The sequence below is a fragment of the Epinephelus moara genome, chromosome 3, assembly GCF_006386435.1.
Source record: "Epinephelus moara isolate mb chromosome 3, YSFRI_EMoa_1.0, whole genome shotgun sequence".
NCBI lineage: Eukaryota > Metazoa > Chordata > Actinopteri > Perciformes > Serranidae > Epinephelus > Epinephelus moara.
Window position 1 is genome coordinate 4,440,057 of NC_065508.1, and position 14,277 is coordinate 4,454,333.

Genomic DNA, 14,277 nt, shown 5'->3' on the forward strand with positions numbered 1-14,277 from the left:
TTTAACTCTAATTGGCAACTGGGTGGCGCTATAACAACAGAAAAATGCCTAAAAATGGCTAAAATGTGACCGATTGCTGTGGCTGCAATCGTACTATCAAATTCACAAAAACTCTGTCTGAATACATTGCTCTTCTTAATGGGTTCAGTTGACTATTTAATCTGCAATATCCTATGACCTGTATCCCAAACACACACCATGTGAAACTGTACGTGTACGGGCAACTGTGCACTCAATGGGTATGGACTAGTAATTATTATTTTTTAAAGTGCAATTAAAGAGACATTTTATATTCCACCCATGGTGGTTTTCAGCAGACTACTTTGTGAAAGAGGTTAGTTGTAGAGACAAAGCCCCAGAGAATTACAGCCAACTCTGCAGCTCAACTGAGCTTTTCCCCTCTTTTAGCTTAATACTTTTGGTTTCACTCTCATCCAGTCCCATCCACTGCAGCAGCAGCAGCAGCAGCAGCAGCAGGCAGCTGTTTTCACAGTGTAATGATAAACCCACTGTACATTACCTGCCCGGCACCAGATGGCAGACAAAGTTAACAACAAGCTGGTGAATGTATCTGCTTTTACATTTAACTTAGCAGCTGAAGAGCCGAATATTTCTCCCAGGAGTTGGAGGAGACCAAACCAGAGCTAAAACAAGAGTGAAATTAGGAGTTTTATTCATCTGGTGGACACAAACACAACTTTGATGTGATGATCATGTTGCTCTGTACCTATATATAATGATTATATGTCTGAGCTGTGTGTCTGTCAACTTGTGGTAGAGTTATTTTAACCCTCCAGTGATTAAAACAATTTTTTTTTCCAGTGAAAATGACATCTGTAGGAACAAAATTAACACTTGCCATATGTAGACTTGTAGTATTTTGCTTCCTCATGTGCATAAAGCCTCATTGTACCTGAAGTGAACTGTGTCCTTGGAGAGTTTTGTATATGAGAAGCTTGCTTTGTAGCTGTTCTCATGACAGTTATCAGTGAACTGGAGGCCTTCCTTTGTTGCCCTTTTGCAATTTTATTATGTGACTGAATCCGTGATTTTCGGTCCGACCTACAGAGGACACTCCAGGTGTCAGAGCTCTGACCTTTCAGCTGAAATAGACTGATTCTGTTGTAACCCTTATTATTCTGTTTTATCACTTTATTAAATAACACCAAAGACAACCTGATCGTTTCACTCTTTATTTGGTCACTTCTGCTGCAACATCATAAGGCACAGGTCATGTGCTTGAAAGGTTCTATTTCTTACTAAGAAGAGGTTTCAACATGCTTTAGATGACTGATATGTGTCAAAATTTTTGTACCTTGTATACTACTTGGTGGTGTTTCCTTGATGATTATGAAGGAAAGATGATGAAACAACACGATATATGAGCTCTTTTAAGTGTGTTTATGCAAATCAAAAGCACGCAGAGGCACACAGGGTACAGCCAGGAATTTCTATTAAACCCTTTTTTCTGAATAAATTATTGCTGGTTATTGTTTTGTAAGTAAACTTTTCCTTGTCCTCTTTTTTTAAAATTAATTTATTTTTTAAAGACATTTTTTGGGGGCTTTTTGCCTTTGATGTACAGGACAGTGTGAAATGTGGAGACAGAAAGAGTGGGGGGACGACATGCAGCAAAGGGTTGTAAGCCGGAGTCGGACTTGCTACCGCTGCAGCGAGGCATCACCTCTATACATAGGGCGCCGGCACTATCCACTAAGCTACCGACGCCTCCTTTTCCTTGTCCTTTGTCCTCTGAAACAAGACATAACCCTGATTTTCTTAACAAGTCCTCTTTGGAGTTTGAGACACATGCAGCAAACCGAGGAAAAAGTGTGCAAATATACATCTTTATCAAGACAGTTCTCAGTGTGTGTGGTGTCCTCCACAAACAAAGACAAAGGTGATTTTAACGATCTTTTTGCAGAGTTTAAGACTGGTGCAGAGTCGGCAGTTGGTTGGACAGCATTAAGCAGAGACAGTGTAAATCTCTGCAGTGTTGTTCAACACCTGGCTAACAGCAGACAGTGGACACAGTGCCAGAAGTGTGGCCATTTTTATCACAGAAGAATGATGGTGGAGAGAGGGAGGACAAAGGAGCATGAAATAATCTATCTAGATGTGGATGCAATAATTCATGTCAATTTGGACACAAGACACTGGCTACATGTCATTCCTTTGTTTGCTGAATGAATGTTCATTTTGTTGGCCTTACGAGAGTATCATTGTTTTATTTGATTTAAATTTTTGCCTCATTCTGTGTGTTAGCAGGTTTTCAGGTGATATATTGGTTGGTCAGGAAGTGATCACAGGTGGTCACAATGAAGGCACATAATGTGTGCTGTATTTTTTTTTAGTTAGTTTTGAGGTTTGAAAGCATTTTGAATATTCAAGACTGTTTCGATTCAATTAAACGGCACTTTAGATGACTGTAATTTAAAAGCAATCCAGGTGCACATTTCGGCAAAGCACCTTACCATACTGTCGCTCTTCTCTTATAATAGGCCAGTGTTTGAGAATGTTTGACAGTTAAAATTACATTATTCTATTTATACTTTTATGAACAATGCTGGCTGATTAGGTTGACAGGTTGAAACACTTGAGCCAGATTTTTCTTCTAAAAAGTGTTGTGTTTTTTTCTCCTGGAGTTTCACAAAAATAAAACTTAGGCAAGAAAGACGTGTGAAGATATATAGTGTTTGTAGTGAGAATTAGTGAGCTTCAATGAACCACAGGCTGAATCAAACTGACAGGACCAGACTGAAAAGTCGGCAGATGGTGAGAAGACAGTGAGGGAGAAATCGCAGAAACACAAAGAGAGACAGATGAAGAAGTGAATTTGTTGTGGGCGAAGTGTGCGACACGCCAGCCATGGTGATGATGATGAAGAATGGGACAGATCAGCTGTTGGCAGCCATGATCCCACGAAAGAGACGACTGGGAATCTCATCTCTTCACTAGACAGTGTGTGACTGTGTGTGTATGTGTGTGTGAGGGAGGGATTGTGTGACATTAGGCATGTGTAAAACTATGTAATATTATGTGGTTTATTAATGTTGATTATGTAGATGCCTGTGCTGTTATGTAATGACAAAATCCAGCCTGCTTGATTGTATTTGTGGTTGAATGTCTGTTTTTCCCCCACTTTTTTTTGGGTGTGTGTGATTTAATTTATTCGTCTGTGTGTATGCATGTGTGTACGTGTGCCTGTAACATAAAGATGGTTGGCTTAGCCAGTTACTGTGCTGCACATTCTCCAAGGAAAGAAGTGACCACTCAATATCTGTCGTAACATGTTATTTTAGAAGGATCAAGTCTTTTTTTTTCCTGATAAAATATCTTCTTAGGCACCCCTCACATTAGATTACTGAAGGTGTTTTTGCTATTTTGGTTTACTCTCACCGCTCTCAGGTTAGTTTTTGGCAGCAGCAGGCAGCTGTTCTCAGTTAGAAATTAAAATTATAAACAACTCACTGTACAATAAACCTGCTCACTAGTAAACTATAAAGAGCCACAATTTCAGAACAGCTGGAGCATTTAGCTGCTCAAGAGTCAGGGACCAGTTGCATAATACACCTTAAGTTTTATCCTGAAGTATGACACTTAATTTCTATTTAGGGCACGAGTATACTGGCTGCGTGGTCAAACGTACGCGTACATAGTCTGCTGCGCCTGTGTGTGTACTTGCTGCAGCACGGTTGTTCGTCAACAGAGCCAAAACGCCTGATAATGGTGGTCTCCGCTAGGGGCAGACCACAGCACTCGAGGTCGTGAAAAGCGAAGAAGGCGGTGACACTGTATTTGCGGATGTAGTAGGCAATACACAAACATGGATACTCTCAATGAAGAGGAGATTATAATTTTATGTCTTTTAAGATCTCGCCAGAGGACCTCATGTTCACGGTCTCTAGAGGTCTACTTTGCACAAGTGCCCCTAGTGTTCATGTCAATATTGCATCTTACGCACGCGTCACGTTACCTCGCGTCAAAGTGAGTGGCCTACACGCCAAACGACCGCAAAATGCGCATGGCAGCCATGATGCGTACGCGCACGCGTTGTCTGCAGCAAGTATACTTCTCGCATTAGAGATTTAACACAGAATCCCTTAAAAAGGTTGAGCGAGATTCTACAGCGGTAAAAGTTTCCATGTTTGCTTGAACTCACACTTGTGATGCCTGTTATCGTCTCACAAAGTTGTCTTATTGGTAGATAGTGAAAAAAAGGCAGAGAAAAAGAAGACAAGAAAACCAGTTTCCTGGTTTTTTTGTCTTCTGACTTCCCAAGGATTGGATTCTCTCTGTGTGACTGAGACGTGGCTGACTGTTGGTGAGTCCAGTGCTTTCACAGAACTTTTACCCGATGATTGCTGCTATTTTAACTCCCCGCGGACGTCGGGTCGAGGAGGAGGAATAGCGACTATTTATAAGAGTCACTATAAATGTAAGCAGCTAGGTAAGATGACGTGTGCCGTCTGAGTGCCGTAAATCGTTTCGTCCTGGAAGCGACCTGGGGCGGACCCGGAGACAGTTTCCTAAAGGTATGGATATACACTATATAGAAATAGCTTATCTTCACACCGATGGTCTCATTTGCTGTTGTAGGTCACGCACAGACATCAGCAGAAATGAGAGACTTTTGCATATCCAGTTAAAAGTTCCTTGTAGTGGCTTTAAGTGAACATTTTAGGGAAACCTTAAGGAGAAGATTTAAGGGTGTTTTGTGCAACCGATTTTATTTTGAGGAAACCGTTAGTAGGACTAAAAATCACAACTTAAATTATTTTGTGCAACTGGCCCCAGATATATGTCTTAGGACTGTGTAAAGATGAAAGAGTGAATATTGGAGTTACATCTGCCGGGTGGCCACAAACATAACTCCAAATAAATAATAATGATATTGCTCTGTCACTGCTTGATTTATAAATAAGCAAATATTTGCTAACAAGTTCACCATATGTACTTAAAAAGTCCACGTTGCACCCACAACTTGTTTCTGCTGCCCTCAAGTGGCCAAAAAATGTAATGTTTTTCTCTGCTGCTAAACTTTGGACTCTTAAAGAGGAGTGTGTGATGAAGGAACAAGGGGAAGTGTGAACCTCGATTAGTGGTGTTAAAAGTTTTAGGTGAAGCTGAAGAAGCAGAAGACTTTGTGCCTTAAAAATCCATGTCTTGTAACTGAATTTTCATATCTTATATTATTAACTTCGATGCCAGTTACAACATCACGTCATGTTTTTCAGTCGCCTGATTTTCATGCTACAAATCTCAGTCATTCTCAGTTACCACACTGGCAGATTTGCTTTGGTATAACATTGTGCAATAGTGTTTTACAGTGAACTAGAAAGTGCCAGATGACCTTATCTGCATGTGTATCTCATTGAGTTGCATCAGCAGTTACAGCAACACATGAGTGAATCCAAACACAAGTGAACATGACACTGAAACAGTTCAACAATTGTAAAGGCAGCAGATTCATTCCTCAGGTACAACTGCATTATTCATGAACACCTTCCTGTATCCATGTCGGCATTTTTGTAGTTGTGTACGCAGCGACCACGTGCAGTAACACACTGCAGCAGCAGCAGCATCCCTTCACCTCCTTTCTTTTCAAATTCAATTACCCTCCTTAGAAAGCAGAAGAGAAGAGTTTTTTTTTCTGTCTTTGAGAGGGGGGTTGATGATTGCGATGAAGTTCTCACCGGCATCACCTTCATCATCATCAGCTTCATTGCTGTTTCTGATTAGTTGCTAATGGGTTCACACATCATTATGTTCAATCATGGTGGGAGTCCCCATCGCTCCGGCTGAATTATGCAGCCGCTGCTTCGGCTGAGGAGGGCGAAACGCTTCCTGCCTGCGTTAAAACGGCAAGACTAAGAGCTCTGTGGAGGCCACGCACACATGCCAAATGTGTGTGCGCCAGAACATGCATGCACTCACAATCATTGCTATTCTGCTTGCTAAATCTGCCATAAGGATTTCTCCAACTGTCAGAAAAGTTGTGCTTTATTTTTCCAGTTAATTAATACAGCAATACAAAGCGCAGGACAGAAAGAAAGAAAATAATGCCACATAGCATATCCATTATATTTTGTTCCCAGTGCTAAGATTTACTCTCAGAAGGACAAATGATAAAAAACAAATCTAGATGAACAAAAAACTTTCATTCTTAAAATCTCTAAACTTAGAAACACATACTTGCAGTCAGACAGGAAGTTCAGTTGTGCATCTGGTGTCATGGATAATCGGCACTGCTTCGGCACTGTGGCCCATAGAGCAGGCATACTAGACTTCCACCGTCACCGAATGAGAATAAAATGATAGCCCTGTTAGACTTTCCAAATGTTTTTGAACCGAATGGATCAAAATCTAAAAGTAAAACGAGTTGTGACAATCAAAAAATGCGTCTCTTTCGCCATGTAAGTCCATTGGAAAAAGTCTTCTTGGGCCATACGGCATCACTTGACAGACGTAACTCCACTGTTTGGCCACTACGAAAATTGGCTTCAAAGCCTGATGTTGGTTGGCTACGGGTACGGGCACGGGAGGGGTTGAGCTGAGAAGGTGAGGCTAGCCTTCCATGTCTGCTAGAATACTGTTGCAACTATTCAACTATTGAACCACTGAAAATATATTTCATGCAAAATGCCTAGATTATATATTCTATCCACAGATGGTGTGGTCATTGGGACTGCAATATCAGTATGTCCACCACTTAAGTCCAAACTGAAAAACAACAACAACTATTAGATGGATTGAAAGAAAATTTTGCATAAATATTCATGTTCCCCAGAGGATGACTCCCACTGATCCCGATGATTTCTCTAACTGTTCATCTAGAGCTATAATAAAGCTGTTATTTTTGTTATTTTTTTATTGAAATGTCTCCTACTAGCTGTCACATGGATTGCCATGACACTTGGTATAGATATTCATGGTGCCCATAGGATGAATCGTATTGGTGACATCCACATTTTTTTTTCTTGTGTCACCAACAGGTTTGTGGTTCAGATTGAAAAACTGTTGCTAGTGTTGTGTCGTTTGTGAACGAATCTTTCAAAAGAACGAATCTGTTGAGTGAACGTACTGAACTGAATCACTTCCGGAACTGATTTGTTCATTTCTCAGTTCAGTTGAGCTCAGCAGTGAGAGTGTTGGCCGGGACTAGAACTGCCGATTCGGTCCATGCGAACGATGAATCACTTGCGAGTCACGAGGCAGCCAGGGTGCAGGGAGGGACTACCTACCACGTGACGAATCACTCGGTGAACGAATCACTCTGTGAATGGCGTAACCCCGATCCCTGAGTGATTCAAATCATTTCTTCTCAGCGATACACTTTCATAGGGATCGTTTTCTCCAAGCTAACGGCTAATGTAGCCAGGAGTCAAGCCACATGAACACAATCACCCACCTCCCCATTGTTTTCACAGACTTAGTTACCAGATAAACAAACTTAAAACATTAGGCTGGCCAGTAATGAGACTCACCAGTGTATCAGTTCATTGAATCAGACTACGCAGTACATAGTCAGGGCTCCTCCCGCCAAGCACTGAACGATTAGGTGAACGAATCTTTTGAACAAATCTTTTTAATGAACTGATTCTAGTGATTCAGTAACATCTAAAGAACTGCTTTGCCCATCACTACAAAACACCTGCTGTCATCATATTTAATTCATCAAGACTTTTGATCAGTCAAGCCAGACTCAACTTTTTCAAAACTAACTTCAACAAAGTTTTTAATAGCCATAACTCAACAACATGTGTTGTGCAGTGGCAAAGTCATATTCACTGTTCGCCCAACTGCTCAGCCAATGACTTCTCTCCGACTTCTGTGTGGTATTGGAAAAAGAAAATCCAGACAAAAGCCAATTAGCAGTACATATTTTGCAGACAGAGTTAGGTTGGCCTACATTCAGCAGCTTCTTGCCAAGACAATAACCATTCAACAGTAAAAATATGGTAAACCAATAATGCATACAAACCTGGCCTCATTAATTTCCTTCTTAACAAATCAAATTTGCTCTTCCATACAAATCAAATACAGACTCTCACATGTAGAGAACAGTACACAACTCTGAGCTGAACAGTCCTAGTCTTATTGTCATTCCTTTAATAAGGTAGACTTAATTGTTTTTCTGAACATGAGCCATGAAACATCAGAGTAATTGGCACATAAAGTTGCCAAAGGTCTGCAGACTACAAAGAGAAACTAGGAAGATGGCTGCTCTCAGGTACTTTATGATTTGTGGCATGATAGCCTTTAAACACATTGCTGTTAAACATAATGAAAAGAGACTGTAACTGGAAAAATATATGGAAAGAAAGAAGCAGTCTCGGCTTCTGTCAGGTTTTTTTTCTGCTTTAAAACACTTGTAAATACATATATCTGTGTAAACACATCGAATCAAGTGAAATAAAGCATAACTTATTTAAAATTAATGAATGTGACAGCGGCAACCGACTGTAGCCTCCCACTTTAATTTCTTTTTACAAAAGAAGTCACACCTAAATGAACAGAAGTCAATGAGTCAATGGTATTTTCTATTCAGTCATTTGCCATGCACCATCACACCACACTGCAGAAAAAAAAACATACTGCCGAATAACTTTCTTTCGGTGGAAGAGTCTAGAAACTTCCTTTCATATAAGCCCTTCATCATACAGTTTATATAAGTAAAAATAATTAGAATTAATCAGATCTGTTTAGCATGTAAGTTAAGAAGGTTTGAATCCGTAAAGCAAGAAGTAGGAGTTTCTATTTAAGAGTGAAAAAGAAAGTAAATAAGCACAATTTTAAATCTGATTACACATGACAAAATTATTCTCAGTTTTCTGTCAACATTAGTCACACGTAAGCTGAGCTTCGGAGATGTTTCTGGCAGTATTGTTCTCATTATATTCTTTTTACTGTGTACAAAACCCACAACAATATACCATAAATTGTTGAACTACTTAGCAGTCTGTGTACATTGTGCAGTCGGCTGCAGCTGAAGGTGTACAGTAGGGCCCCAGCAGTGCATGTGAGCGCCGTGCTGTGAGGCGGTGGTGCTCAGCAGGATGGAAATGCATGAAATTATCCTGAGCCACGTGGAGAACTGACTCAAGTGTGGATAATTAAAGGGAATCAAAATGTAAATGCAGGACCAGTCCGTATTTAGATTTTTTCTTCTTCTATTTTTTGTTTTCCTTCGACTGTGCTCCAATTTACACCCTGCAAGAAAGCAAAGAGTAAAAAGCCAAAACATAAAACAGCATCTTCTTCACATACGAGCACACCTGCAGGTCTCATCAGTGTTTGATGTGCTTGAATAAAATGGAAATATGTTAAGACAAGTAAAGCGAGCGGAGGACACTCTTGCTCTCAAAACAGAAATCTCTCAGACAGAGGAATGCGGCTGTTCTCACGTCTCACTGTGCCAAAGGAGTGTCTTCATTTGACTGAGAGTGGTAGCCTTGTATCAAGGCTTCCAGCACTACCATACTTCAGATCTCAATTTTCAAGATTTGTGAGCCAGAAAGTGAAAGAGGGAGAGGGAGAGAAGATAATCAGAATGAGGAACGCAGTGAAACAGAGGGGGAGAAATAGAGGATGATGGAACAGGGAATAAGAGGGACATGCAAGAGAGTATTGTAATTATATCAGGAAGGGTCTGTAATAGAGTATACTTGCTGATAATTTGGAGAGATTGGGAGGGGAGAAATGGGGCGTGGGTAGGATATCACAGAGAGAACAGAGAAGATAAAGACACCCAAAAAGTAAGGGAAAAGTACGCTCAGTGATTTCAAACTCTCGGCAAGTATATTGCAGAACAAGTAAGTGTTGTCTGTTTAATACCGTATTGATCAGAAATTCTGTTTTGCGATACATTTACAGGGAGACTGAGTTCAGTTTATTTTGAAGTTCTCCCTTGAATTTTATATTTTTTCCAGCATTAGTCTTAAAGGATTCTGCTTCTTCCATGCACACACAGGACTGAACACAAACAAAGAGAGGCAGAGAAAGACACATATAGAATTGGAAGTACAGTACAGTAATTGTGAAGTCGATACATGATTTCATGGCCTGTGGAAATCAAGAGAATGACAGCCTGAGTGGCTGCCTTACTGAATGGGTCTCTGATTCACTGGGTGACTCATACTATATTTGTTCAAGGTTGGAGGTGGAAGTAGGAAGTGTCATATCTGCCTACATGCATTCAAGTTACCAAGTTGGAAAAAACATGGATGTCGTCTTTGCTCCAAAGCATCTGAGAAGTTGTAAGTTTATAGATTTAATGGATGAATTTTGATTTATTAGAACACAAACTGATTGAAAAACTTGTCATTTTAAAGATTGGGTGATCCTGTCTGTAGACTTATGTTTACACGGCCTTGTTTAGGATGACGGCGATGTTCAGCCTGTGCCGGATCCTGTCTCTTAATATATGTCTACATGTTTGTTTTTAAACATTCCAATCCAATATCTTCCTCAATCTGCATTCTTGTTTGCACCTTTTTTTTCTCACGTACTTATGAAGCATCATCAGTCATAACCCCATTATTGGTCCAATTCAAGGGTGAGCCTTCAGCCAGGTATGGTCATTTTATCGAGGATCCTTTGAGAGATGACACACCAGCCAGTGGCAACAGAGGTTATAATTTCCATTCTACAACTGTTATTTTGACATAAAACAAAGATATGTTATTTTGTAGTTTTTGTAGGCACCAACCATTGTTAGGCTACTGCTTTAAAAACCCCCCAGTTTAAACAGATATAATAGAATAGAAGACTATTTTACATGTACAGAAAGTTCCAGGATTTATAAAAAAAAATGATAATTGAAATGCCATGGGACAGGTAGTACAGGTGAAACAATTTGTAAGAAGGTGTAGAGGATTTAATTACCACTACAGTAAGCCTTTAGGCTGCACCAGCTGCTAATAGGTTACAACATAAACTGAGTGGTGGGGTTGACACCAACAAGCAAACACGCTGGTCTGACCTAAGCCCTGATGAGCTCATCTTACTTTCGGCAGACGCTGCAATCGTCCCCCTCACAGCATCGCTTACTAAACTGGGTGCCTGGAGCCAGGCTCGGTGCTCTCTTGCATGGCCAACTGTGTACTGAGCTCACTGCTGGTTTGTGTAGTGTATGATAGTGCTTTTTGAATATTGTAAATATAAATTACAGTGAGGACAACTGTTGACTGAATCTCCATATTTGTCTTGTTGTATTCTCTGCTCAGAGAGGCCTTGAGTCTATCTCCTTCTCTCTCTCTTTTGGATCTCTCTCCATGGTGCTGAAACAGTAAACCCAGTCTCTGCTTAGCCCCATTTTCACCAAACACTTTCAGTATGGTACCTTTGGAACCAAAAGTACCCTTCAGACATGGTACCTAGACCCTAGTGTTTCCACTGCAAACAGTTCTCTTAAATGTTGGCGGGGTTGTTGTCACTCACTGCTCCCTCCAGTGCTCACTGTATTTCCTCATTACCGGTGATACAGAGGGAAGTCTGCACCTTTTTTATCGTCCACAGAATGCAGTTGCACGCCGACATTTCAGAACAAAATAAAACAGGCTGCAGCGAGACTCTCTCTCCATGGGATATTCAAAAAGAGCGGGTTTGTGCATTTACTCCTTCTCAGGCAAGCTCAGAGGTTGAAGTGTTGCTATAGCCCTACACTCAACTTATTGCATTACGTAATATTACAAGTTAAAATTCCACCTTAAAAGTTGCCGGCAGTCGGCCCAGTGAATTAAGTTATTTTTTCTCAGACTCCAGCTGCTGTGAGAGGCAGCAAAACATCTGTTCATTTTATAGCTACAGTTTACTAGCGAGCCACAGCTCAGCCCTGAGCAGAGTGACTGCCTGCTATTGACCAATCAACAGACTGCAGTGTTCACAGCTCCACCTTTTAGTACCAGATCTGTGTGCCCAACAGAGGGGGGACCAAAAGTGGGGATGGTACAAAATGGTTCCATTGGTACCATCCACAACTTTTCACAGTGGCAACAGAAAAAAAGTGTACCAAACTGAACTGAACTATACAGGACTGCTTGAAACAAGGCTTATGACTCTCTCTATGGTGCTGAATGGTTACTCTTTTGGTCTCACTATGGTGATTAAACATTCAAATCCTGTCTCTCTGTGGGTCTCTCTGTATGGTGTTGAACCAGTTAAACCCAGGATCCTTTAACGGCGGAATTCCAGGGAGCCTACATAATAGAATCCCACTGACGGATTGTGCCAATGTCAAGGATCCTTCGAATTCTGATGAGGACCGAGTCCTTGCTTAAGAGAATTTTCAAGGATTCATGTGTGTAACCTCACCAGACATGAAGCACCCACATTATTTGCACATGAATTGCCTGAACTGAAGGTGGTGCCTCGTCAATGACACACAGCTGGGCACACTGTAGCCTGTTCCAATGTGTGTTCACCAGATGCTGTAAGGAGTCTTGCCTTGCCCCTGTAGGACCTGACTAGGAAGTGACTGTCCTACCATGGAAGCATCCTTTGTCAAGTTTTGAGAATCACCACCAGTCTCTCTGTGGGTCTCTCCCTGTGGTGCTGAAACAGGTAAACCCAGTCTCTCTTTGGACCGAACAGGTAATGAGATGGTCAAATGATTGAATGGCTTGGTGACTTACTGACTGTCCCCCTGTTTACTTGGTAACTACTTGGTACTGTAAGTGGTAGCCAGTAGTTGACTGTCTGACTGACTGACTGGACAGACAAAGGACTGGTGCTGCTTTAATAATCCTGCAGAGTTTTGGCATTTTTAGAACAGAACTCATTTTTTTATTGGCATTGCTGTAAATATACATTTTTTACCTTCTGTTATCATATTGCCCTTGATTTCTATTTTATTGGCTCTCCAAAGCATTTAGAGGTGATTGAGTTTTATAGTTTTTGTGTCTCAGTGATGTATAACTCTGTGCATTTATGCTCTATTCCATTCAGCTCTTTTTCACAAAATCTGCCAGCTAAATAAAGACTAACTGCTTTCAGCTCACATGCCATTAGAACAATTATGAATGAGACAGAAAGTGAGACAGAGAGGAAGAAGAACAACACAATGGTGCTGCAATGTCTTTCATTTTCACATCAGACATACACATAACCACATTAACATGCAGCTATGGGCCCCATGGCTTTGCCTTTTATGCATCCACGCACATGCACAATATTCATTGCTGTGAACAATGTCACCACTATTACCTTTGAACATGAACTGAGAGGCAGACTTGACACCTCATACATGCAGGCATGTAGACGCCCACACTCATTTCTACAACGCTTTCTTGGAATTCAAATGAAATTTGCAATTAAATTTTCTTTCTTTGTAACTGAGGTCTTTGAGAGCTGTCTTTCAACGACTTTGAAAGGCATTCTTTCTTTTCTCCTTTCTTTATTTTCAATTCACCCGCTATTACTGGCAAGTGTGGCTTGAATAACTCATGTGTACGTGTGTGTCCTGTTTTATATGTGCATTTGTGATATCTGCGCATGAAGGTGTGGGCATGATTTCCAGTTTTTTATGTGCATGCCTGTGCATACCTGTGGATGTGTGTGTGTTTATGCAGACCTGTGTGTGTGTGTGTGTGTGTGTGTGTCTATGCATGTGTGTGTTTGTGTGTCACAGCCAGAGGCGGTGGTGGGAGGTTAGAGGTCAGATGCAACCGGCTTTTCAAACCCCAGGGATCAACTTCAACAACAACAACAACCCCCCGTCTGTCTGTCCAACTCAAGCCTCCAGCCCAGACAGTGCCAAGCTCAGGGATCACTGGGCTTGGCACAGACACACACACGAACACACATACACATCTCCTCGAGCTACAGCTGTGCACTACATCCCAGAGTAACACCTCACTGCTATCAAAGCAGCACCAGAACACACCAACCACCTTGTACCTGAGAGCAGAGGGGTTTCAGGTAATAACACGCCCTCCAGCAGCCATGTTGGAGGTCCTGAGCTCCTGTGAAACAGTCGCTGTGAAGAGATAATATTGATTTCAAATGATACATTGCGGGATTTACAGATTGCATATCTTTTGCATCATTGTAGGTGCGTTTAGTTGTTTATTTAGCGTGTAACACATTATCATCAACTTTAGCATGAAGTGCAGCGACACGGTGAGTTATAATAGCAAGATGCTTATAGCTAAATACGTAAATGACTATATATGATATTCAGCGGAATATAAACACAATGCTCCACCTCAAGGTCGTATTAAGCATGCATGCCAACACACACGCATCATGGCTATGACATGCTCCATCACAATGTAG